The 22500-nt window shown below is 43.1% G+C and overlaps 26 non-coding genes and 18 pseudogenes across 26 annotated transcripts; all 44 read left to right on the top strand.

The window, feature by feature from the left end:
• Positions 1–113: 113 nt before the first annotated feature.
• Positions 114–232, top strand: LOC132969353 (5S ribosomal RNA). The gene has a single exon (XR_009671637.1). It is a non-coding gene; the product is annotated as a 5S ribosomal RNA (ribosomal RNA).
• A 121-nt stretch (positions 233–353) lies between these two features.
• Positions 354–472, top strand: LOC132969367 (5S ribosomal RNA). The gene has a single exon (XR_009671650.1). It is a non-coding gene; the product is annotated as a 5S ribosomal RNA (ribosomal RNA).
• A 122-nt stretch (positions 473–594) lies between these two features.
• LOC132969119 (5S ribosomal RNA) lies at positions 595–704 on the top strand (annotated as a pseudogene).
• A 121-nt stretch (positions 705–825) lies between these two features.
• LOC132969181 (5S ribosomal RNA) lies at positions 826–944 on the top strand. Its single transcript, XR_009671473.1, has one exon. It is a non-coding gene; the product is annotated as a 5S ribosomal RNA (ribosomal RNA).
• Positions 945–1065: 121 nt separating this feature from the next.
• LOC132969395 (5S ribosomal RNA) lies at positions 1066–1184 on the top strand. The gene has a single exon (XR_009671677.1). It is a non-coding gene; the product is annotated as a 5S ribosomal RNA (ribosomal RNA).
• A 122-nt stretch (positions 1185–1306) lies between these two features.
• LOC132969523 (5S ribosomal RNA) lies at positions 1307–1415 on the top strand (annotated as a pseudogene).
• A 123-nt stretch (positions 1416–1538) lies between these two features.
• On the top strand, positions 1539–1657 carry LOC132969180 (5S ribosomal RNA). Its single transcript, XR_009671472.1, has one exon. It is a non-coding gene; the product is annotated as a 5S ribosomal RNA (ribosomal RNA).
• A 121-nt stretch (positions 1658–1778) lies between these two features.
• Positions 1779–1897, top strand: LOC132969457 (5S ribosomal RNA). Its single transcript, XR_009671725.1, has one exon. It is a non-coding gene; the product is annotated as a 5S ribosomal RNA (ribosomal RNA).
• A 122-nt stretch (positions 1898–2019) lies between these two features.
• LOC132969443 (5S ribosomal RNA) lies at positions 2020–2138 on the top strand. Its single transcript, XR_009671715.1, has one exon. It is a non-coding gene; the product is annotated as a 5S ribosomal RNA (ribosomal RNA).
• A 122-nt stretch (positions 2139–2260) lies between these two features.
• LOC132969522 (5S ribosomal RNA) lies at positions 2261–2369 on the top strand (annotated as a pseudogene).
• A 123-nt stretch (positions 2370–2492) lies between these two features.
• LOC132969230 (5S ribosomal RNA) lies at positions 2493–2611 on the top strand. Its single transcript, XR_009671520.1, has one exon. It is a non-coding gene; the product is annotated as a 5S ribosomal RNA (ribosomal RNA).
• A 119-nt stretch (positions 2612–2730) lies between these two features.
• LOC132969411 (5S ribosomal RNA) lies at positions 2731–2849 on the top strand. Its single transcript, XR_009671692.1, has one exon. It is a non-coding gene; the product is annotated as a 5S ribosomal RNA (ribosomal RNA).
• Positions 2850–2971: 122 nt separating this feature from the next.
• LOC132969225 (5S ribosomal RNA) lies at positions 2972–3090 on the top strand. The gene has a single exon (XR_009671516.1). It is a non-coding gene; the product is annotated as a 5S ribosomal RNA (ribosomal RNA).
• A 122-nt stretch (positions 3091–3212) lies between these two features.
• LOC132969162 (5S ribosomal RNA) lies at positions 3213–3321 on the top strand (annotated as a pseudogene).
• Positions 3322–3443: 122 nt separating this feature from the next.
• Positions 3444–3552, top strand: LOC132969160 (5S ribosomal RNA; annotated as a pseudogene).
• A 121-nt stretch (positions 3553–3673) lies between these two features.
• On the top strand, positions 3674–3792 carry LOC132969630 (5S ribosomal RNA; annotated as a pseudogene).
• A 121-nt stretch (positions 3793–3913) lies between these two features.
• On the top strand, positions 3914–4023 carry LOC132969618 (5S ribosomal RNA; annotated as a pseudogene).
• Positions 4024–4144: 121 nt separating this feature from the next.
• Positions 4145–4263, top strand: LOC132969333 (5S ribosomal RNA). Its single transcript, XR_009671618.1, has one exon. It is a non-coding gene; the product is annotated as a 5S ribosomal RNA (ribosomal RNA).
• A 122-nt stretch (positions 4264–4385) lies between these two features.
• Positions 4386–4494, top strand: LOC132969476 (5S ribosomal RNA; annotated as a pseudogene).
• Positions 4495–4615: 121 nt separating this feature from the next.
• On the top strand, positions 4616–4734 carry LOC132969243 (5S ribosomal RNA). Its single transcript, XR_009671533.1, has one exon. It is a non-coding gene; the product is annotated as a 5S ribosomal RNA (ribosomal RNA).
• Positions 4735–4856: 122 nt separating this feature from the next.
• LOC132969064 (5S ribosomal RNA) lies at positions 4857–4965 on the top strand (annotated as a pseudogene).
• Positions 4966–11243: 6278 nt separating this feature from the next.
• On the top strand, positions 11244–11353 carry LOC132969686 (5S ribosomal RNA; annotated as a pseudogene).
• Positions 11354–11472: 119 nt separating this feature from the next.
• Positions 11473–11581, top strand: LOC132969626 (5S ribosomal RNA; annotated as a pseudogene).
• A 352-nt stretch (positions 11582–11933) lies between these two features.
• On the top strand, positions 11934–12042 carry LOC132969116 (5S ribosomal RNA; annotated as a pseudogene).
• Positions 12043–12163: 121 nt separating this feature from the next.
• LOC132969285 (5S ribosomal RNA) lies at positions 12164–12282 on the top strand. The gene has a single exon (XR_009671573.1). It is a non-coding gene; the product is annotated as a 5S ribosomal RNA (ribosomal RNA).
• Positions 12283–12404: 122 nt separating this feature from the next.
• LOC132969115 (5S ribosomal RNA) lies at positions 12405–12513 on the top strand (annotated as a pseudogene).
• Positions 12514–12634: 121 nt separating this feature from the next.
• LOC132969355 (5S ribosomal RNA) lies at positions 12635–12753 on the top strand. The gene has a single exon (XR_009671639.1). It is a non-coding gene; the product is annotated as a 5S ribosomal RNA (ribosomal RNA).
• A 354-nt stretch (positions 12754–13107) lies between these two features.
• On the top strand, positions 13108–13226 carry LOC132969192 (5S ribosomal RNA). The gene has a single exon (XR_009671484.1). It is a non-coding gene; the product is annotated as a 5S ribosomal RNA (ribosomal RNA).
• Positions 13227–13349: 123 nt separating this feature from the next.
• LOC132969425 (5S ribosomal RNA) lies at positions 13350–13468 on the top strand. The gene has a single exon (XR_009671705.1). It is a non-coding gene; the product is annotated as a 5S ribosomal RNA (ribosomal RNA).
• A 121-nt stretch (positions 13469–13589) lies between these two features.
• LOC132969207 (5S ribosomal RNA) lies at positions 13590–13708 on the top strand. Its single transcript, XR_009671498.1, has one exon. It is a non-coding gene; the product is annotated as a 5S ribosomal RNA (ribosomal RNA).
• Positions 13709–13830: 122 nt separating this feature from the next.
• Positions 13831–13949, top strand: LOC132969465 (5S ribosomal RNA). Its single transcript, XR_009671732.1, has one exon. It is a non-coding gene; the product is annotated as a 5S ribosomal RNA (ribosomal RNA).
• Positions 13950–14358: 409 nt separating this feature from the next.
• LOC132969218 (5S ribosomal RNA) lies at positions 14359–14477 on the top strand. Its single transcript, XR_009671509.1, has one exon. It is a non-coding gene; the product is annotated as a 5S ribosomal RNA (ribosomal RNA).
• A 5338-nt stretch (positions 14478–19815) lies between these two features.
• On the top strand, positions 19816–19934 carry LOC132969682 (5S ribosomal RNA). The gene has a single exon (XR_009671758.1). It is a non-coding gene; the product is annotated as a 5S ribosomal RNA (ribosomal RNA).
• Positions 19935–20055: 121 nt separating this feature from the next.
• Positions 20056–20174, top strand: LOC132969387 (5S ribosomal RNA). The gene has a single exon (XR_009671669.1). It is a non-coding gene; the product is annotated as a 5S ribosomal RNA (ribosomal RNA).
• A 121-nt stretch (positions 20175–20295) lies between these two features.
• Positions 20296–20414, top strand: LOC132969370 (5S ribosomal RNA). The gene has a single exon (XR_009671653.1). It is a non-coding gene; the product is annotated as a 5S ribosomal RNA (ribosomal RNA).
• A 121-nt stretch (positions 20415–20535) lies between these two features.
• Positions 20536–20654, top strand: LOC132969291 (5S ribosomal RNA). The gene has a single exon (XR_009671579.1). It is a non-coding gene; the product is annotated as a 5S ribosomal RNA (ribosomal RNA).
• Positions 20655–20775: 121 nt separating this feature from the next.
• On the top strand, positions 20776–20894 carry LOC132969340 (5S ribosomal RNA). Its single transcript, XR_009671625.1, has one exon. It is a non-coding gene; the product is annotated as a 5S ribosomal RNA (ribosomal RNA).
• Positions 20895–21016: 122 nt separating this feature from the next.
• Positions 21017–21125, top strand: LOC132969098 (5S ribosomal RNA; annotated as a pseudogene).
• A 123-nt stretch (positions 21126–21248) lies between these two features.
• Positions 21249–21368, top strand: LOC132969579 (5S ribosomal RNA; annotated as a pseudogene).
• A 122-nt stretch (positions 21369–21490) lies between these two features.
• Positions 21491–21599, top strand: LOC132969147 (5S ribosomal RNA; annotated as a pseudogene).
• Positions 21600–21722: 123 nt separating this feature from the next.
• LOC132969386 (5S ribosomal RNA) lies at positions 21723–21841 on the top strand. The gene has a single exon (XR_009671668.1). It is a non-coding gene; the product is annotated as a 5S ribosomal RNA (ribosomal RNA).
• A 119-nt stretch (positions 21842–21960) lies between these two features.
• On the top strand, positions 21961–22080 carry LOC132969578 (5S ribosomal RNA; annotated as a pseudogene).
• Positions 22081–22202: 122 nt separating this feature from the next.
• Positions 22203–22321, top strand: LOC132969275 (5S ribosomal RNA). Its single transcript, XR_009671563.1, has one exon. It is a non-coding gene; the product is annotated as a 5S ribosomal RNA (ribosomal RNA).
• A 123-nt stretch (positions 22322–22444) lies between these two features.
• The window catches only part of LOC132969140 (5S ribosomal RNA), a 109-nt pseudogene continuing 53 nt past the window's right edge, over positions 22445–22500 (top strand).

Genomic DNA, 22500 nt, shown 5'->3' with positions numbered 1-22500 from the left:
TTTTTTGATCATATGTTTTTTTTATCATAGAGAGACATATTCACATGTCCACAAATTCAGCCAGAATCAAGGGCATGACATCTTTAAAAGGCCCCTGTCTGCACACAATAATGGCTTACGGCCATACCACCCTGAACACGCCCGATCTCGTCCGATCTCGGAAGCTAAGCAGGGTCGGGCCTGGTTAGTACTTGGATGGGAGACCACCTGGGAATACCAGGTGCTGTAAGCGTTTTCATTTTTTTGATCATATGTTTTTTTTTATCATACAGAGACATATTCACATGTCCAAAAATTCAGCCAGAATCAAGGGCATGACATCTTTAAAAGGCCCCTGTCTGCACACAATAATGGCTTATGGCCATACCACCCTGAACACGCCTGATCTCGTCAGATCTCGGAAGCTAAGCAGGGTCGGGCCTGGTTAATACTTGGATGGGAGACCGCCTAGGAATACCAGGTGCTGTAAGCTTTTTCATTTTTTTGATCATATGTTTTTTTTTTATCATATAGAGACATATTCACATGTCCAAAAATTCAGCCAGAATCAAGAGCATGACATCTTTAAAAGGCCCCTTTCTGCACACAATAATGGCTTACAGCCATACCACCATGAACACGTCCGATCTCAGAAGCTAAGCAGGGTTCGTGCCTGGTTAGTACTTGGATGGGAGACCGCCTGGGAATACCAGGTGCTGTAAGCTTTTTCATTTTTTTGATCATATGTTTTTTTTTATCATATAGAGACATATTCACATGTCCAAAAATTCAGCCAGAATCAAGGGCATGACATCTTTAAAAGGCCCCTTTCTGCACACAATAATGGCTTACGGCCATACCACCCTGAACAAGCCCGATCTCGTCCGATCTCGGAAGCTAAGCAGGGTCGGGCCTGGTTAGTACTTGGATGGGAGACCGCCTGGGAATACCAGGTGCTGTAAGCTCTTTCATTTTTTTTGATCATATGTTTTTTTTATCATATAGAGACATATTCACATGTCCAAAAATTCAGCCAGAATCAAGGGCATGACATCTTTAAAAGGCCCCTCTCTGCACACAATAATGGCTTACGGCCATACCACCCTGAACACGCCTGATCTCGTCCGATCTCGGAAGCAAAGCAGGGTAGGGCCTGGTTAGTACTTGGATGGGAGACAGCCTGGGAATACCAGGTGCTGTAAGTTTTTTCATTTTTTTGATCATATGTTTTTTTTTTATCATATAGAGACATATTCACATGTCCAAAAATTCAGCCAGAATCAAGGGCATGACATCTTTAAAAGGCCCCTTTCTGCATACAATAATGGCTTACGGCCATACCACCCTGAACACGCCCGATCTCGGAAGCTAAGCAGGGTCGGGCCTGGTTAGTACTTGGATGGGAGACCGCCTGGGAATACCAGAAGCTGTAAGCTTTTTTTATTTTTTTGATCATATGTTTTTTTTTTATCATAGAGAGACATATTCACATGTCCAAAAATTCAGCCAGAATCAAGGGCATGACATCTTTAAAAGGCCCCTTTCTGCACACAATAATGGCTTACGGCCATACCACCCTGAACAAGCCCGATCTCGTCCGATCTCGGAAGCTAAGCAGGGTCGGGCCTGGTTAGTACTTGGATGGGAGACCGCCTGGGAATACCAGGTGCTGTAAGCTCTTTCATTTTTTTTGATCATATGTTTTTTTTATCATATAGAGACATATTCACATGTCCAAAAATTCAGCCAGAATCAAGGGCATGACATCTTTAAAAGGCCCCTCTCTGCACACAATAATGGCTTACGGCCATACCACCCTGAACACGCCTGATCTCGTCCGATCTCGGAAGCAAAGCAGGGTAGGGCCTGGTTAGTACTTGGATGGGAGACAGCCTGGGAATACCAGGTGCTGTTAATTTTTTCATTTTTTTGATCATATGTTTTTTTTTTATCATATAGAGACATATTCACATGTCCTAAAATTCAGCCAGAATCAAGGGCATGACATCTTTAAAAGGCCCCTTTCTGCATACAATAATGGCTTACGGCCATACCACCCTGAACACGCCTGATGTCGTCCGATCTCGGAAGCTAAGCAGGGTAGGGCCTGGTTAGTACTTGGATGGGAGACAGCCTGGGAATACCAGGTGCTGTAAGTTTTTTCATTTTTTTGATCATATGTTTTTTTTTTATCATATAGAGACATATTCACATGTCCAAAAATTCAGCCAGAATCAAGGGCATGACATCTTTAAAAGGCCCCTTTCTGCATACAATAATGGCTTACGGCCATACCACCCTGAACACGCCCGATCTCGGAAGCTAAGCAGGGTCGGGCCTGGTTAGTACTTGGATGGGAGACCGCCTGGGAATACCAGAAGCTGTAAGCTTTTTTTATTTTTTTGATCATATGTTTTTTTTTTATCATAGAGAGACATATTCACATGTCCAAAAATTCAGCCAGAATCAAGGGCATGACATCTTTAAAAGGCCCCTCTCTGCAGACAATAATGGCTTACGGCCATACCACCCTGAACACGCCCGATCTCTTCCGATCTCAGAAGCTAAGCAGGGTCGGGCCTGGTTAGTACTTGGATGGGAGACCGCCTGGGAATACCAGGTGCTGTAAGCTTTTTCATTTTTTTGATCATGTTTTTTTTTATCATATAGAGACATATTCACATGTCCAAAAATTCAGCCAGAATCAAGGGCATGACATCTTTAAAAGGCCCCTCTCTGCACACAATAATGGCTTACGGCCATACCACCCTGAACACGCCCAACCTCGTTCGATCTCAGAAGCTAAGCAGGGTCGGGCCTGGTTAGTACTTGGATGGGAGACCGCCTGGGAATACCAGGTGCTGTAAGCTTTTTAATTTTTTTGATCATATGTTTTTTTTTTTTCATATAGAGACATATTCACATGTCCAAAAATTCAGCCAGAATCAAGGGCATGACATCTTTAAAAGGCCCCTGTCTGCACACAATAATGGCTTACGGCCATACCACCCTGAACACGCCTGATCTCGTCCGATCTTGGAAGCTAAGCAGGGTCGGGCCTGGTTAGTACTTGGATGGGAGACCGCCTGGGAATACCAGGTGCTGTAAGCTTTTTCATTTTTTTGATCATATGTTTTTTTTTTATCATATAGAGACATATTCACATGTCCAAAAATTCAGCCAGAATCAAGGGCATGATATCTTTAAAAGGCCCCTTTCTGCACACAATAATGCCTTACGTCCATACCACCCTGAACTCGTCCGATCTCAGAAGCAAAGCAGGGTCGGGCCTGGTTAATACTTGGATGGGAGACCGCCTAGGAATACCAGGTGCTGTAAGCTTTTTCATTTTTTTGATCATATGTTTTTTTTTTATCATATAGAGACATATTCACATGTCCAAAAATTCAGCCAGAATCAAGGGTATGATATCTTTAAAAGGCCCCTTTCTGCACACAATAATGCCTTACGTCCATACCACCCTGAACTCGTCCGATCTCAGAAGCAAAGCAGGGTCGGGCCTGGTTAATACTTGGATGGGAGACCGCCTAGGAATACCAGGTGCTGTAAGCTTTTTCATTTTTTTGATCATATGTTTTTTTTTATCATAGAGAGACATATTCACATGTCCAAAAGTTCAGCCAGAATCAAGGGCATGACATCTTTAAAAGGCCCCTTTCTGCACACAATAACAGCTTACAGCCATACGACCCTGAACACGGCCTATCTCGTCTGATCTCGTAAGCTAAGCAGTGTCGGGCCTGGTTAGTACTTGGATGGGAGACCGCCTGGGAATACCAGGTGATGTAAGCTTTTTCATTTTTTTGATCATATGTTTTTTTTTATCATATAGAGACATATTCACATGTCCAAAAATTCAGCCAGAATCAAGAGCATGACATCTTTAAAAGGCCCCTTTCTGCACACAATAATGGCTTACAGCCATACCACCCTGAACACGTCCGATCTCGGAAGCTAAGCAGGGTTCGTGCCTGGTTAGTACTTGGATGGGAGACCGCCTGGGAATACCAGGTGCTGTAAGCTTTTTCATTTTTTTGATCATATGTTTTTTTTTATCATATAGAGACATATTCACATGTCCAAAAATTCAGCCAGAATCAAGGGCATGACATCTTTAAAAGGCCCCTTTCTGCGCACAGTAATGGCTTACAGCCATACCACCCTGAACACGCCCGATCTCGTCCGATCCCAGAAGCTAAGCAGGGTCGGGCCTGGTTAGTACTTGGATGGGAGACCGCCTGGGAATACCAGGTGCTGTAAGCTTTTTCATTTTTTTGATCATATGTTTTTTTTTTATCATATAGAGACATATTCACATGTCCAAAAATTCAGCCAGAATCAAGGGCATGACATCTTTAAAAGGCCCCTTTCTGCACACAATAATGGCTTACGGTCATACCACCCTGAACACGCCCGATCTCGGAAGCTAAGCAGGGTGGGACCTGGTTAGTACTTGGATGGGAGACCGCCTGGGAATACCAGGTGCTGTAAGCTTTTTAATTTTTTTGATCATATGTTTTTTTTTATCATATAGAGACATATTCACATGTCCAAAAATTCAGCCAGAATCAAGGGCATGACATCTTTAAAAGGCACCTTTCTGCACACAGAAAGGCCTTACAGCCATACCACCCTGAACACGCCCGATCTCGTCCGATCTCGGAAGCTAAGCAGGGTCGGGCCTGTTTAGTACTTGGATGGGAGACCGCCTGGGAATACCAGGTGCTGTAAGCTTTTTCATTTTTTTGATCATATGTTTTTTTTTTATCATAGAGAGACATATTCACATGTCCAAAAATTCAGCCAGAATCAAGGGCATGACATCTTTAAAAGGCCCCTTTCTGCACACAATAATGCCTTACAGCCATACCACCCTGAACTCATCAGATCTCGGAAGCTAAGCAGGGTCGGGACTGGTTAGTACTTGGATGGGAGACCGCCTGGGAATACCAGGTGCTGTAAGCTTTTTCATTTTTTTTGATCATATGTTTTTTTTTTATCATATAGAGACATATTCACATGTCCAAAAATTCAGCCAGAATCAAGGGCATGACATCTTTAAAAGGCCCCTTTCTGCACACAATAATGGCTTACGGCCATACCACCCTGAACACGCCCCTTTTGCTGTCAGAGTTTGTGTGGTGCTGAAGGAGAGCTGACGTGTCAGTACTGAGCAGGACAGCTGGACTAATTTGTTTGTTTTTTGGATGCGCTTTGGATTTATTTAAATACCTCAGATTGTGAGTGAATGTCCCCCAGCAGTCACTGACTGTTAGGGGGATCGTTTTTCTTTTCACCTTTTTTTCCTGTTTTTTTTCCACAATTTTGTGAAGAATTTTTGTTTTTTGTGAATGTTTGCTCGTATGTCGCGAGCAAACTCACACGGACGGATCACAAAGATGACAGGACCACGGACTGGAGAGATGGAAAAAGGAAAAGAGAACGGACAACAACGTGAACAAACAAACATGGCACTGAAACAAAGGAATGGATTAAACGACAACGAGAAGAACGACGGACAAAAAGGACGGATGAAAACGGCAAATGAAACAGGGAACGGAATGGATGACGGAGAGAGAGGAAGAGAGAGGAGCGGCGGGCTGATTGCTCCGCATGCAGAGAATGGGAGAGGTGGCGAGAGAGCAGAAAAAGAGGAAGCAAAAGTGTCTTTTGAGAGAAAACTAACACTAAACATTGAAATGGTGGGAGAAAAAGTTCCTCTAAATCACGTCATGAGCAACATAAAAATGATCTGTGGGGGCCTGCTGGCGTGCAGAACCCTGGGACCTGAAAAACTGGAGGTGACGGTGAGCAACATTAAAGGAAAGGAAAGGCTGCTGGATGGATTTAAAATCGGAGAGACCAGAGTCGTGGCGAGAGAACTAAATAATGATGAGCTGGTGGTGTCTTTTTTAAACCTGCCAGCGTATATCACAGATGAAGAAATAGTTTGGAAGCTGACGGGATGGGGAGTGAAACCGACATCACCAATAAAACGCAGAATGTGGCCTGGAACAATGATAGCTGACGGAACGAGGTTTGTCCGGGTCAGATTTAATGACCAGGTACAGTCACTCCCTTACTCCACAAAGTTTAACACTGTGATGGGGAACGAATACTTTAGAGTAATACATGATAGACAACAAAAAGTGTGCAGGATGTGCATCCAGCCGGGACACATCCTGAGAGAGTGTCCAGAATTTATGTGCCACAACTGTGGGGTGCAGGGACACTTTGCGCGAGAGTGCAGCGCGAACAGCACAAAATGCACAAACTGTAAAAAAAGAGAAAATGAATGTGAGTGTGAGAACGGAGAGGAAAGCAAGAACGAGGTGGAGGAGGTGTACGAGGATGAAGACGAGGCGGAGGAGGTGTACGAGGAGGAGGCGGAGGAGAAGGAGGTGATCGGAGCAAGCAGGAAGGAGATCAGAGAAGACGAGAACAGTGACGGAGAAATGGAGCAGAGCGGAGAGAGCGGAGGAGAACGGGCGTCAGAGTGCGAGCTGGAGACGCCGGAGCTGGCTGGAGAGGGAGGACAGCAGAAGCAGCGAAAAACGAGCGAGAGAGGGAAAAAAGGAGACGGAAGGGACGTGGCAGAAGACCCGGGGGTAAGCATGAGCACAGAGGGGAGGGAGATGCCTGAGAGTGGTGTTGGACAGGCGGGAGGGAGAAAAATCACGCTAAATAATACGGGTAAAAGCACCAGTCCCAATGAAACGGACAGCGAAATGGATGTGAGTGAACTGGCGAGTGCGCAAAAAAGACTAAGTCTTGGACAACGAAAAAAGTTGGTGAAAAAATTGAAATGTAAGGACAAATAATGACTGACAATAACCCCTGTAAATCCGTTTTTTTTGTTTTTATTTTTATGATAATGGCCTTTAATTTATTTTCGATAAACGTGAATGGACTAAGGAACAAAGAAAAAAGACATGCGATTCTTTCCTTGCAGAATGACGTTTTGTGCCTGCAGGAGACCAGGTGGGATGATTCCCTGGTGGAAGACATAAAAAAAGACTTTGTGGGCCATATTTTCTGCTCCAATGGCACGTCGAGGGCGAGAGGAGTGGCGGTTTTAGTCAAAACGGGTCGGGTAACAGGGGTAAATTTGGTTTATGGAGACAAAGAAGGAAGAATAATAGTAATAGACTGTGTGTATGAAACGAAAAATATAAGAATCATAAATATATATGCACCGAATGGAGAAAAAGAAAGGAAAACATTCTTCATTGCAATAAGCAAATGGTGGGAAAGGAATTGTATAATAATCGGTGACTTTAATGTGGCGATGACACCCACCGATGTGTCAAAAAATAATGTGTTTAAGGGGGATGTGAGCAGGGGGACACTTAAAGATATAATGATAACGAAACAATGCATTGATATTTGGAGATTGCTACATCCATGGGAGAGGGTGTTCTCCAGGAGACAAATTGTACTGAATAGATTAAAACAATCTAGAATAGATTATGCTTTGGTGACATGCGAGGTAGTGAGGTGGATTAAAGAAGTTGAATATAAAACTAATATGTGGAGCGATCACGCTGGAATAGAAATCACGTTTAGAAAAGAAACGAATGTACGTAAAGGAGGGATATGGTGCTTTAATGCAAGCTTGCTGGATGATGGAATGTTTGTGAAAAGTATGGAAAGATTGTTGAATGATGTGGGATATGAGTGGAATGAGAGTGAAGATATGAATGTGTGGTGGGATAGTGTAAAAGTCAGAATTAAAAAAAAGTGTATCAATTATAGTAAAGAGAAAAAGTGGAGAGAAAATAGAAAGGAAGAGAATTTGAGAAAACAACTAAGTGAGGAAATAGCATCGCTTGACAGTGTAGATAATGTAGATGTCGAAAAATACATACATTTAAAAGAACAGTTGGGAGTGATTGAACTTAAAAAGAGTAGGGGTGCAGCCATTAGGAGTAAAATACAATATATGTATGAGGGGGAGAGGAGTACAGCCTTTTTTTTAGGTCTGGAAAAACAAAAACAAAAAAGAACAGAAATAAACGAATTATTAAATGAAGCAGGTAAAAGTGTGACAGATAAAAAGGGAATTTTAGAAATAGTAAAGGGCTATTATGAAAGCCTGTTTTCGAGACAGGAGTGTGATAGCGTGAGTGTGAACAGAGCTTTGGGTGCCTTAAAGAAAAAACTAAGCGAGGACGATAAAATGTGGTGTGATTGTGAGTTTACAGAGGGAGAAATCAGAAGTGCTTTAGAGGGGTTAAACAAAAACAAAAGTCCTGGGAGCGATGGCCTAACTGCGGAATTCTACCAAGCTTTCAAAGAGCAGCTGGTGCCCTTGGTGAACAAATTGAGTAAATATATGGAAAAAGTGAAACATATACCAAAAAGTTTAGGGGAAGGGGTGGTTACTATTTTTTACAAAAACAAGGGGGACAATAAAAATCTGGACAACTACAGACCAATCAGCCTACTCAACACAGACTACAAAATCATAGCGAAAACAATAGCCAATAGAATCAGGGAGGTAATAGGAACAATCATAGAACAAACACAATCATACAGTATACCAAACAGAGACATAGCAGACTCAATCATTTCAATAAAACAGACGGTCAGGGATATGGAAGGGGAGGGGGGAATATGGCTAGGGATTGATTTAAATAAAGCTTTTGACAGAGTAGATCACGGGTTCATGGGGAAGGTGTTAGAGAAGTTTGGATTCGGGGAGAGAATGAGAGAATGGATAAATATGTTGTATACAGGAGCGGAAAGCAAGATAAAATGTAACGGGGAACTAACTGATTCTTTTAAAATATCAAGGTCAGTGAGACAAGGATGTCCGATGTCAGCGCTGTTGTACAGCTTGGTAGCAGAGCCGCTGGCAGCACTGATATCGGAAGACGTAAACATAAAAGGTATAGGTAAGGAAAACGTAAAAATAATACAGTATGCAGATGACGTGAATGTAATGGTAAAAGGAGAGGAGGATATAGAATTGATATTAAAACATGTACAAACTTATGAAAGAGCATCTGGGGCAAAAGTAAATGAAAATAAGTCAGAAATTATGTTACTAGGTAAGGAATCCAATCTAGTTAATAAGTGGGGATTTAAAACGGTGTGTGAGAGAAGAAAAGTGTTGGGAGTGAATATGGGGAAAAATGAGAATGAATGTGATGATGTAACATGGAAAGAGGTGGTGGGTAAAATTAAAAAAACATTGAATTTGTGGAAAGCGAGGGGTCTATTGTTGAGAGGAAGGGTAGCCGTAACAAATGCTCTCGTGTTGTCCAAAGTGAATCATGCGCTGAGTACTTGTACGCTTCCGGACTGGGCCTTTAAGGTGATTTCAAAGACCATTAGGGACTTTATTTGGAAAAACAAAGCAGCGAGTATAGCTCACAAAACAATAATAGGGGCTAAAGATCAGGGGGGGCTAGCTTTGATTGATTTACTTACAAAAAAAGTAGCACTAAGAGTCAAATTGATAGGCAAATTTATGGACCAGAACCGGAACGTAGTTTGGAAAAACCACTTCAAACAATATCTGTGCAGTTTTGGACTCTACAACGAGGACAACCTGTACCAGATCAATAACCCGGATTCATTTAAACACTTGCCACGGTTTTTCCAGGAAGTACTCAGTGCGTGGTATCAGGTTTCATCCTGGACTGTACCAGAGTGCGGAACGAGAGGGTCAGTGCTACGACTGCCCTTCCTCTCGAGCCCGTATTTTAAAAATGGGGAGAGGGTAATTAAGTGTGAAGCTATGTCGAAAGCGGGATATATTAGAATAAGGGATTTACTGAACTGTGGGGGGGATTTTGATTTACAAATGGTGGTGAGGGGTTTAAAAAATAAAGGGTGTGTGTGCAGAAAGGATGTGATTGAGAGAGTGTTTGCAAATGTAAAATTGTCTTTGTCGAGCGAATGGGAAAAATTAATCAAAGAGAAGGAGGGAGTGATGCAGGACGATGTGGGGGGGATCTCCCTGTGCCTAGGGGAGAAGAAACACAACATTACAGATGTCACTACAAAAATTTGGTATAGGTGCGCAATCACACATAGAATACAGAAACCCACATCCGAAGTAAAATGGACAGACACATACCCGGACATAACAAGCAACATGATATGGAAGAACATTAACATTCCGCATACACCACATGCAATATTTGACCTAGATTTCAAACTGAGGCACAGGAGGATCTTCACCTGCATCGTCCTGCATCAGATCCATAAGGAGAGGTATGAAAGAAAGTGTTGTGTATGTGAAAGTACGGATGAGGATTTAATACATTTGTTTGTTACGTGTGGGGAATTGGTTTATTTTTGGGGAAAAATAAGAGAAATGTTGGGGAAATGCAGTAAGAATGAGTGTTGGAATGAAAGGGGGTGGGAATTGTCGGTGTTGTTGGGGGTGGGAACAAAACAAAAAAATCACAATGTAATGAATATAATTTTGGCTTTTGCAAGAAAAGCGGTTTTTAACAGAAGGAATTATGCACTGTATGAAAGTAAGAAAATGAATGTGTGGAGAATGTTTGTGAATGAATGGAAAGCACATCTTAAATTGTTGTACATAGCGAATGAGAGTGAGTTTGTGAGAATGTTTGTGGAAGGTGCGAATGTGTGTAGAGTAAATGAGGAGGGAATTATGTGGGATGTCTAAATTATTTTGTTTTTGTTTTTTTGGTACGAGGGCTTCTTTTTTGGTCATGGGAAAATGGGTGATTTGATTTGGTGGTTTTTTTTTTCTCAGTGGTTTTTTGAGAATACTGTGGGGTTTTTGTATGTTTTTGTGGTTTGTTTTCAGAGGGGTGTTTGCTTTGGGGGAGGGACTCAGAAGAGTTGTCATGAGTTGGGGGTATCAGGGGTGGTTTGAGTTTTTTTTCCTGATGCTATGTTTTTATTGTTTTTAGGGTGCCGTTTGCGTCAGAGGGGAGGTTTAATTTAGAGGGTGTATGTATTGTAATAGCATTTGTTGTAAATGATGTGAAAGAATTATAAATGTTTTTGTAATTTTGATAATAAAAGATAAAAAAAAAAACACGGCTTATCTCGTCTGATCTCGTAAGCTAAGCAGTGTCGGGCCTGGTTAGTACTTGGATGGGAGACAACCTGGGAATACCAGGTGCTGTAAGCTTTTTCATTTTTTTGATCATATGTTTTTTTTTATCATATAGAGACATATTCACATGTCCAAAAATTCAGCAAGAATCAAGGGCATGACATCTTTAAAAGGCCCCTTTCTGCACACAATAATGGCTTACAGCCATACCACCCTGAACACGTCCGATCTCAGAAGCTAAGCAGGGTTCGTGCCTGGTTAGTACTTGGATGGGAGACCACCTGGGAATACCAGGTGCTGTAAGCTTTTTCATTTTTTTGATCATGTTTTTTTTTATCATATAGAGACATATTCACATGTCCAAAAATTCAGCCAGAATCAAGGGCATGACATCTTTAAAAGGCCCCTTTCTGCACACAATAATGGCTTACGGCCATACCACCCTGAACTCGTCTGATCTCGGAAGCTAAGCAGGGTTGGGCCTGGTTAGTACTTGTTTGGGAGATCGCCTGGGAATACCAGGTGCTGTAAGCTTTTTCATTTTTTTGATCATATGTTTTTTTTTATCATATAGAGACATATTCACATGTCCAAAAATTCAGCCAGAATCAAGGGCATGATATCTTTAAAAGGCCCCTTTCTGCACACAATAATGCCTTACGTCCATACCACCCTGAACTCGTCCGATCTCAGAAGCTAAACAGGGTCGGGCCTGGTTAATACTTGGACGGGAGACCGCCTAGGAATACCAGGTGCTGTAAGCTTTTTCATTTTTTTGATCATATGTTTTTTTTTTATCATATAGAGACATATTCACATGTCCAAAAATTCAGCAAGAATCAAGGGCATGATATCTTTAAAAGGCCCCTTTCTGCACACAATAATGCCTTACGTCCATACCACCCTGAACACGCCCGATCTCAGAAGCAAAGCAGGGTCGGGCCTGGTTAATACTTGGATGGGAGACCGCCTAGGAATACCAGGTGCTGTAAGCTTTTTCATTTTTTTGATCATATGTTTTTTTTTATCATAGAGAGACATATTCACATGTCCAAAAATTCAGCCAGAATCAAGGGCATGACATCTTTAAAAGGCCCCTGTCTGCACACAATAATGGCTTACGGCCATACCACCCTGAACACGCCTGATCTCGTCCGATCTCGGAAGCTAAGCAGGGTAGGGCCTGGTTAGTACTTGGATGGCAGACCGCCTGGGAATACCAGGTGCTGTAAGTTTTTTCATTTTTTTGATCATATGTTTTTTTTTGATCATATAGAGACATATTCACATGTCAAAAAATTCAGCCAGAATCAAGGGCATGATATCTTTAAAAGGCCCCTTTCTGCACACAATAATGCCTTACGTCCATACCACCCTGAACACGCCCGATCTCAGAAGCAAAGCAGGGTCGGGCCTGGTTAATACTTGGATGGGAGACCGCCTAGGAATACCAGGTGCTGTAAGCTTTTTCATTTTTTTGATCATATGGTTTTTTTTATCATAGAGAGACATATTCACATGTCCAAAAATTCAGCCAGAATCAAGGGCATGACATCTTTAAAAGGCCCCTGTCTGCACACAATAATGGCTTACGGCCATACCACCCTGAACACGCCTGATCTCGTCCGATCTCGGAAGCTAAGCAGGGTAGGGCCTGGTTAGTACTTGGATGGCAGACTGCCTGGGAATACCAGGTGCTGTAAGTTTTTTCATTTTTTTGATCATATGTTTTTTTTTTATCATATAGAGACATATTCACATGTCAAAAAATTCAGCCAGAATCAAGGGCATGACATCTTTAAAAGGCCCCTTTCTGCACACAATAATGGCTTAAGGACATACCACCCTGAACTTGTCTGATCTCGGAAGCTAAGCAGCGTCTGGCCTGGTTAGTACTTGGATGGGAGACCGCCTGGGAATACCAGGTGCTGTAAGCTTTTTCATTTTTTTTGATCATATGTTCTTTTTTTATCATATAGAGACATATTCACATGTCCAAAAATTCAGCCAGAATCAAGGGCATGAGATCTTTAAAAGGCCCCTGTCTGCACACAATAACAGCTTACGGCCATACCACCCTGAACACGCCTGATCTCGTCCGATCTCTGAAGCTAAGCAGGGTCGGGCCTGGTTAGTACTTCGATGGGAGACCGCCTGGGAATACCAGGTGCTGTAAGCTTTTTCATTTTTTTGATCATATGTTTTTTTTTTTATCATATAGAGACATATTCACATGTCCAAAAATTCAGCCAGAATCAAGGGCATAACATCTTTAAAAGGCCCCTGTCTGCACACAATAATGGCTTACGGCCATACCACCCTTAACACGCCCGATCTCGTCCCATCTCGGAAGCTAAGCAGGGTCGGGCCTGGTTAGTACTTGAATGGGAGACCGCCTGGGAATACCAGATGCTGTAAGCTTTTCTTATTTTTTTGATCATATGTTTTTTTTATCATAGAGAGACATATTCACATGTCCACAAATTCAGCCAGAATCAAGGGCATGACATCTTTAAAAGGCCCCTGTCTGCACACAATAATGGCTTATGGCCATACCACCCTGAACACGCTTGATCTCGTCCGATCTCGGAAGCTAAGCAGGGTAGGGCCTGGTTAGTACTTGGATGGGAGACCGCCTGGGAATACCAGGTGCTGTAAGCTTTTTCATTTTTTTGATCATATGTTTTTTTTTTATCATATAGAGACATATTCACATGTCCAAAAATTCAGCCAGAATCAAGGGCATGACATCTTTAAAAGGCCCCTTTCTGCACACAATAACGGCTTACGGCCATACCACCCTTAAAACGCCCGATCTCGTCCGATCTCGGAAACTAAGTAGGGTCGTGCCTGGTTAGTACTTGGATGGGAGACCGCCTGGGAATACCAGACGCTGTAAGCTTTTTCATTTTTTTTGATCATATGTTTTTTTTATCATATAGAGACATATTCACATGTCCAAAAATTCAGCCAGAATCAAGGGCATGACATCTTTAAAATCAATCAATCAATCAATCAACTTTTATTTGTATAGCGTCAACTCATAACAATAAAAGGCCCCTTTCTGCACACAATAATGGCTTAAGGACATACCACCCTGAACTTGTCTGATCTCGGACGCTAAGCAGCGTCTGGCCTGTTTAGTACTTGGATGGGAGACAGCCTGGGAATACCAGGTGCTGTAAGCTTTTTCATTTTTTTTGATCATATGTTCTTTTTTTATCATATAGAGACATATTCACATGTCCAAAAATTCAGCCAGAATCAAGGGCATGAGATCTTTAAAAGGCCCCTGTCTGCACACAATAACAGCTTACGGCCATACCACCCTGAACACGCCTGATCTCGTCCGATCTCGGAAGCTAAGCAGGGTAGGGCCTGGTTAATACTTGGATGGGAGACCGCCTGGGAATACCAGGTGCTGTAAGCTTTTTCATTTTTTTGATCATATGTTTTTTTTTTATCATATAGAGACATATTCACATGTCCAAAAATTCAGCCAGAATCAAGGGCATAACATCTTTAAAAGGCCCCTGTCTGCACACAATAATGGCTTACGGCCATACCACCCTTAACACGCCCGATCTCGTCCCATCTCGGAAGCTAAGCAGGGTCAACTTTTATCAATCAATCAATCAACTTTTATTTGTATAGCGTCAACTCATAACAAGTGTTATCTCGAGACACTTTACAAGAAGCAGGTAAAATACCTTACTCATTGTCTGTTAACATTACAAAAGAGCAGGTAAAAGACCTTACTCATTGTTATGTTACAAAAAGCAGGTAAAGGACCTTACTTATTGCTATGTTACAAAGATCCGGCCTATCCATCATGAGCACTTTAGCAAAGCAGCAAAAGTTACAGTGGTAAGAAAAAACTGCCTTATTAAAAGGCAGAAATCTTCGGCCGGATCCCCGGCTCATGACGAAACAGTCTTCACAGGCCTAGACTGCGCCGGGCTTGGAAAGGGATAGGGGGAGAGATGGGATAAGATGCAGGAAGAGGGATAGAGAGCAAGGGGGTGGGGGGAGGTAGACCGTCCATCAGCAATCCGGTGGGGAGGGGAGGGGGTGTGGGGGGTTGTTCTGGCAGGCCGCCAACCCACGATCCGGTGGGGAGGGGGTAGTGGTGGGGTGGGGGTTGTTCTGGCAAGCCGTCAACCGATGATCTTGAGGAGCCTAGGGGAGCTCAAGAGCTCCCAGGAAAGTAGGTGGTTAGTGACTGAGATTTATAGATAGATACATGCAGTAATATGATGTACTGTATATGCATAGAGAGAGAGAGAGAGAGAAAGAGGAGCTCAAGGTGCCAGTTCCCCCGGTAGTCTAAGCCTATAGCAGCATAACTAAGAGCTGGTCTACACCAGCACCAGCCCTAACTATAAGATTTATCAAAAAGGAAAGTTTTAAGTCTAATCTTAAAAATACAGACTGTGTCTGCCTCCCGGACCCCGGCTGGAAGGCGGTTCCAGAGGAGAGGAGCCCGATAACTGAAGGCTTTACCCCCCATAGTACACTTGGAGACTGTAGGTACCACCAGCAGGCCTGCACTCCGGGACCGCAACGCTCTCAAGGGACAGTACGGCACTAGTAGCTCCTTAAGATAAGATGGTGCCTGGCCATTTAGAGCTTTGTAGGTGAGAAGAAGGATCTTGAATTCTATTCTAGACTGTATAGGGAGCCAGTGCAGAGAAGCCAGGACAGGAGTAATGTGGTCCCATTTCCTGGTTCTGGTCAGTACACGAGCTGCAGCATTCTGGACCCGTTGAAGAGTCTTTAGAGATTTGCCAGAGCACCCTGACAAAAGAGAGTTACAATAATCCAGTCTGGAGGTAACAAATGCATGAACTAGTTTTTCTGCATCACTTTGCGACAGGATATTCCTGATCTTGGATATATTACGAAGGTGAAAGTAGGCTGTTCTTGAAACTTGACTGATGTGAGAGCTAAAAGACATATCTTGATCAAAAATAACTCCTAGATTCCTAACAGTGGTGCTAGATGCCAGGCTGATGTCATTAAGGACAGTCACATCACTAGAAAAAGTCTCTCTGAGGTTCTTAGGGCCTAGCACAATAACTTCAGTCTTGTCTGAGTTAAGTAGCAAAAAATTTCTGGTCATCCAGGTCCTAACGTCCTTAAGGCATGTTTCTAGCTGACATAACTGACTGGTACCATCGGGCTTCATTGATACATAAAGCTGAGTATCATCTGCATAACAATGAAACTGTATGGAGTGTTTCCTCATAATATTTCCCAGAGGAAGCATATATAATGTAAAAAGAATTGGTCCAAGCACTGAACCTTGTGGGACTCCATGGCAAACTTTAGTGTGCATAGAGGACTCATCATTAACATGTACAAACTGAGATCGGTCTGATAAGTAGGATTCAAACCAACTTAAAGCAGTCCCTGTAATTCCAAGCAAATGCTCCAGTCTGTACAACAGGATCCGATGGTCAATGGTGTCAAAAGCAGCACTAAGATCTAACAAGACGAGCACAGACAGAAGTCCCCTGTCTGAGGCTAGAAGTAGATCGTTTGTAACTCTAACTAGTGCAGTCTCAGTGCTATGGTGGACTCTAAATCCTGACTGGAACTCTTCAAATAAACTGTTGTCATGGAGAAAGTCACACAGCTGTTTAGCTACCACCTTCTCCAGGATCTTCGAGATAAAAGGAAGGTTGGATATAGGTCTGTAGTTAGCCAGAGTTCCTGAGTCCAGAGTAGGCTTTTTAAGTAGAGGTTTGATTACCGCTACTTTAAATGTCTGTGGTACATAGCCTGCCAGTAAAGACATATTGATCATATCTAATATGGAGTTGCTAACTAAGGGAAAGACTTCCTTAAACAGCTTGGTTGGGATTGGGTCCAAAATACAGGTTGACGGTTTCGATGCAGAAAAAATGGAATGTAGCTCTGAAAGGTCGATTGGAGAAAAACAGTCGAGACTAATATCTGGTCCTGGAACTGTCTCTGCCGTAACAGACGTATCTGCACCAGGTAAGGGCAGGAGGTTTCCAATTTTGTCTCTGATGTCTAGAACTTTGTTGTTGAAAAAGCTAAGGAAATCATTACTGCTGAGGGCTAGAGGAATACAAGGCTCAATGGAGCCATGACTCTCTGTCAGCCTGGCTACAGTGCTGAAAAGGTATCTAGGATTGCCTTTGTTTTCCTCGATTAGAGAGGAGTAGTAGGCAGCTCGGGCGTGACGTAGAGCCTTCATATATCTTCTATGACTATCCTGCCAGAAAAAACGAGATTCTACCGTTTTGGTCGAACGCCATATTCTTTCAAAATTCCGTGATGATTGTTTCAGAGTACGGGTTTCTGAGTTGAACCATGGAGCCACTCTCCGCCGCTTGACAACCTTCTGTTTCAGGGGAGCAATCGAATCCAGAGTAACTCTCAGCGAATCCACTGCACTATCAACAAACTGATCTAGCTGAGAGGGACTAAAGCTATCGTAAGAGTTTCCAACTGGGTTGAAACACGGTACTGAATCAAAAACAGCTGAAATAGCTTCCTTAAATCTAGCCACAGCACTATCCGACAAACTTCTAGAAAGCACACCTCTTCCAGGCAGAGGTAATTCTAGTAGGACAAAATCAAATGTAATAAAAAAATGGTCTGATAGCAGAGGATTTTCTAGGAAAACTGTAAGGTTATGGATTTCAATTCCATAAGCTAAAACAAGATCCAGGGTGTGGTTAAAATGATGAGTAGGTTCGTTTACACCCTGGGTGAAACCAATAGAGTCTAATAGTGACATGAAAGCTGTGCTCAGGCTATCATTTTCAACATCCACATGGATATTGAAGTCACCTACAACAATTATTCTATCACTGCTAAGGACTAAGTCTGATAAAAATTCTGCAAACTCAGATAAAAACTCAGAATATGGGCCAGGAGGGCGGTAAACTACAACAACTAGAACTGGCTGAAAGGTTCTTGAGACTGGATGTGGAAGAACAAGGCTTTCAAAAGAAGAAAAATTCAGCTTTGGTCGAGGGTTAACTAAAAGACTGGAATTAAAAATAGCTGCTACTCCACCACCTCGTCCGGTGTCTCGAGGTATATGAGTATTAAAATGACTGGGAGGAGTGGATTCATTCAAACTAACATATTCATCTCGACACAGCCAGGTTTCAGTCAAAAAAAGTAAATCAATGTGCTGATCTGATATCAGATCATTCACTAAAAGAGACTTGGATGCTAAGGACCTAATGTTCAAAAGTCCGCAGTGAATCCTCCGATCTTGTAGCAAAATCGTATTCGTAGTTTTGATTCTAATCAGATTCTGATGATTCACGCCGTTTGGATGACTTATAAAAACGCGTTTGGGCCGGGGGACAGACACAGTACCTATAGTATAACTACAGTTCGATTCAGAAATACAGCTATAGTGACTGGGAGACAGATCTAAGGGAGGCGCAGAGAAGTGTGTAAGACTGCAGCTCTGCCTCCTGGTCTGAACTCTGAGTTGTTGTCAGGGTTTTGGACTAATAACCTCTGCTATGTTTCTAGATAATAGAGCTGCACCGTCCAAAGTGGGATGGATGCCGTCTCTAGCTAGCAGACCAGGTTTTCCCCAAAAAGACTGCCAGTTATCTATGAAGCCCACATCGTGTGCTGGACACCACCTCGACAGCCAGCGGTTGAGTGATGACATGCGGCTATACATGTCATCACTGGTCTGATTTGGGAGGGGTCCAGAGAACACTACGGAGTCCGACATCGTCTTAACAAAAGTACACACCGACTCCACATTAACCTTAGTGACTTCCGACTGGCGTAGTCGGGAGTCATTTGTGCCGACATGAATTACGATTGTATCAAATCTACCTTTAGTCTTTGTCAGCAACTTTAAATGAGATGCGATGTCGCCCGCTCTGGCCCCGGGTATACACCTAACTATGCCCGCTGACTTCGCTAGCTTCACGTTTCGGACTATGGAGTCTCCAATAATCAGAGTTTTATTCTCAGCGGGTGTGTCGCTGAGTGGGGAAAATTTGTTTGAAACGTGAAGTGGTTGGTGGGGAACCGTGTGCTTCGATTTTCGACTATGCTTCCCTCGGACAGTAACCCAGCCACTGCCTCCCGGCTGCTCGGGAGTTACCGGGGGGGAAGCCAAGCTATGTCGGCCCGCACCTGCTACAGGTGGCTGGCTAACTACTGCTGCATACGATGACTCCGACTCAATGGTGCGGAGCCGTCTCTCTAACTCAGACACCCTCGCCTCCAAAGCTAAAAATAAACTACATTTCTTACAAGTATCATTATCACTAAAGGAGGACGAGGAATAACTTAACATCTGACACGTAGAGCAGGAGAGAGCAGGAGAGGGAGAGACAGAAAAAGAAGCCATTGTAAAGCTAACTGCTAGGCTAAGCTAAGAGTAGGTACACAGTAACACAGTGCAGAGGAGAACAGAACAAGCAATTATGCAATACGCTCACCGTAGTACGCTGCTCTGCTCAGGTGCTGCTCGCTGCTCTGCTCAGGTGCTGCTCGCTGCTCTGCTCAGGTGCTGCTCGCTGCTCTGCTCAGGTGCTGCTCGCTGCTCTGCTCAGGTGCTGCTCGGCTCGGTCGGGCCTGGTTAGTACTTGAATGGGAGACCGCCTGGGAATACCAGATGCTGTAAGCTTTTTTTATTTTTTTGATCATATGTTTTTTTTATCATAGAGAGACATATTCACATGTCCACAAATTCAGCCAGAATCAAGGGCATGACATCTTTAAAAGGCCCCTGTCTGCACACAATAATGGCTTACGGCCATACCACCCTGAACACGCCCGATCTCGTCCGATCTCGGAAGCAAAGCAGGGTCGGGCCTGGTTAGTACTTGGATGGGAGACCACCTGGGAATACCAGGTGCTGTAAGCGTTTTCATTTTTTTGATCATATGTTTTTTTTTATCATATAGAGACATATTCACATGTCCAAAAATTCAGCCAGAATCAAGGGCATGACATCTTTAAAAGGCCCCTGTCTGCACACAATAATGGCTTATGGCCATACCACCCTGAACACGCCTGATCTTGTCCGATCTCGGAAGCTGAGCAGGGTAGGGCCTGGTTAGTACTTGGATGGGAGACCGCCTGGGAATACCAGGTGCTGTAAGCTTTTTCATTTTTTTGATCATATGTTTTTTTTAATCATATAGAGACATATTCACATGTCCAAAAATTCAGCCAGAATCAAGGGCATGACATCTTTAAAAGGCCCCTTTCTGCACACAATAATGGCTTACGGCCATACCACCCTGAACACGCCCGATCTCGTCCGATCTCAGAAGCTAAGCAGGGTCGGGCCTGGTTAGTACTTGAATGGGAGACCGCCTGGGAATACCAGATGCTGTAAGCTTTTTTTATTTTTTTGATCATATGTTTTTTTTATCATAGAGAGACATATTCACATGTCCACAAATTCAGCCAGAATCAAGGGCATGACATCTTTAAAAGGCCCCTGTCTGCACACAATAATGGCTTACGGCCATACCACCCTGAACACGCCCGATCTCGTCCGATCTCAGAAGCAAAGCAGGGTCGGGCCTGGTTAGTACTTGGATGGGAGACCACCTGGGAATACCAGGTGCTGTAAGCGTTTTCATTTTTTTGATCATATGTTTTTTTTTATCATATAGAGACATATTCACATGTCCAAAAATTCAGCCAGAATCAAGGGCATGACATCTTTAAAAGGCCCCTGTCTGCACACAATAATGGCTTATGGCCATACCACCCTGAACACGCCTGATCTTGTCCGATCTCGGAAGCTAAGCAGGGTCGGGCCTGGTTAGTACTTGGATGGGAGACCGCCTGGGAATACCAGGTGCTGTAAGTTTTTTCATTTTTTTGATCATATGTTTTTTTTTTATCATATAGAGACATATTCACATGTCCAAAAATTCAGCCAGAATCAAGGGCATGACATCTTTAAAAGGCCCCTTTCTGCATACAATAATGGCTTAAGGACATACCACCCTGAACTCGTCCGATCTCGGAAGATAAGCAGGGTCGGGCCTGGTTAGTACTTGGAAGGGAGACCGCCTGGGAATACCATGTGCTGTAAGCTTTTTAATTTTTTTTGATCATATGATTTTTTTTTATCATATAGAGACATATTCACATGTCCAAAAATTCAACCAGAATCAAGGGCATGACATCTTTAAAAGGCCCCTTTCTGCACACAATAATGGCTTACGGTCATACCACCCTGAACTCGTCCGATCTCGTCCGATCTCGGAAACTAAGCAGGGTCGTGCCTGGTTAGTACTTGGATGGGAGACCGCCTGTGGAATACCAGATGCTGTAAGCTGTTTCATTTTTTTGATCATGTGTTTTTTTTTTATCATAGAGAGACATATTCACATGTCCAAAAATTCAGCCAGAATCAAGGGCATGACATCTTTAAAAGGCCCCTTTCTGCACACAATAATGGCTTACGGCCAAACCACCCTGAACTCGTCCGATCTTGGAAGCTAAGTAGGGTCAGGCCTGGTTAGTACTTGGATGGGAGACCGCCTGGGAATACCAGACGCTGTAAGCTTTTTTTATTTTTTTGATCATATGTTTTTTTTTTATCATAGAGAGACATATTCACATGTCCAAAAATTCAGCCAGAATCAAGGGCATGACATCTTTAAAAGGCCCCTGTCTGCAGACAATAATGGCTTACGGCCATACCACCCTGAACACGCCCGATCTCGTTCGATCTCAGAAGCTAAGCAGGGTAAGGCCTGGTTAGTACTTGGATGGGAGACCGCCTGGGAATACCAGGGGCTGTAAGCTTTTTCATTTTTTTGATCATGTTTTTTTTTATCATATAGAGACATATTCACATGTCCAAAAATTCAACCAGAATCAAGGGCATGACATCTTTAAAAGGCCCCTTTCTGCACACAATAATGGCTTACGGTCATACCACCCTGAACTCGTCCGATCTCGTCCGATCTCGGAAACTAAGCAGGGTCGTGCCTGGTTAGTACTTGGATGGGAGACCGCCTGTGGAATACCAGATGCTGTAAGCTGTTTCATTTTTTTGATTATGTGTTTTTTTTTTATCATAGAGAGACATATTCACATGTCCAAAAATTCAGCCAGAATCAAGGGCATGACATCTTTAAAAGGCCCCTGTCTGCAGACAATAATGGCTTACGGCCATACCACCCTGAACACGCCCGATCTCGTTCGATCTCAGAAGCTAAGCAGGGTCGGGCCTGGTTAGTACTTGGATGGGAGACCGCCTGGGAATACCAGGTGTTGTAAGCTGTTTCATTTTTTTGATAATATTTTTTTTTTTTTATCATATAGAGACATATTCACATGTCCAAAAATTCAGCCAGAATCAAGGGCATGACATCTTTAAAAGGCCCCTTTCTGCACACAATAATGGCTTACGGCCAAATCACCCTGAACTCGTCCGATCTTGGAAGCTAAGTAGGGTCGGG

Source organism: Labrus mixtus, unplaced genomic scaffold, assembly GCF_963584025.1.
Source record: "Labrus mixtus unplaced genomic scaffold, fLabMix1.1 SCAFFOLD_68, whole genome shotgun sequence".
NCBI classification, from domain to species: domain Eukaryota; kingdom Metazoa; phylum Chordata; class Actinopteri; order Labriformes; family Labridae; genus Labrus; species Labrus mixtus.
This window is presented reverse-complemented; position numbering and strand designations above follow the sequence as displayed.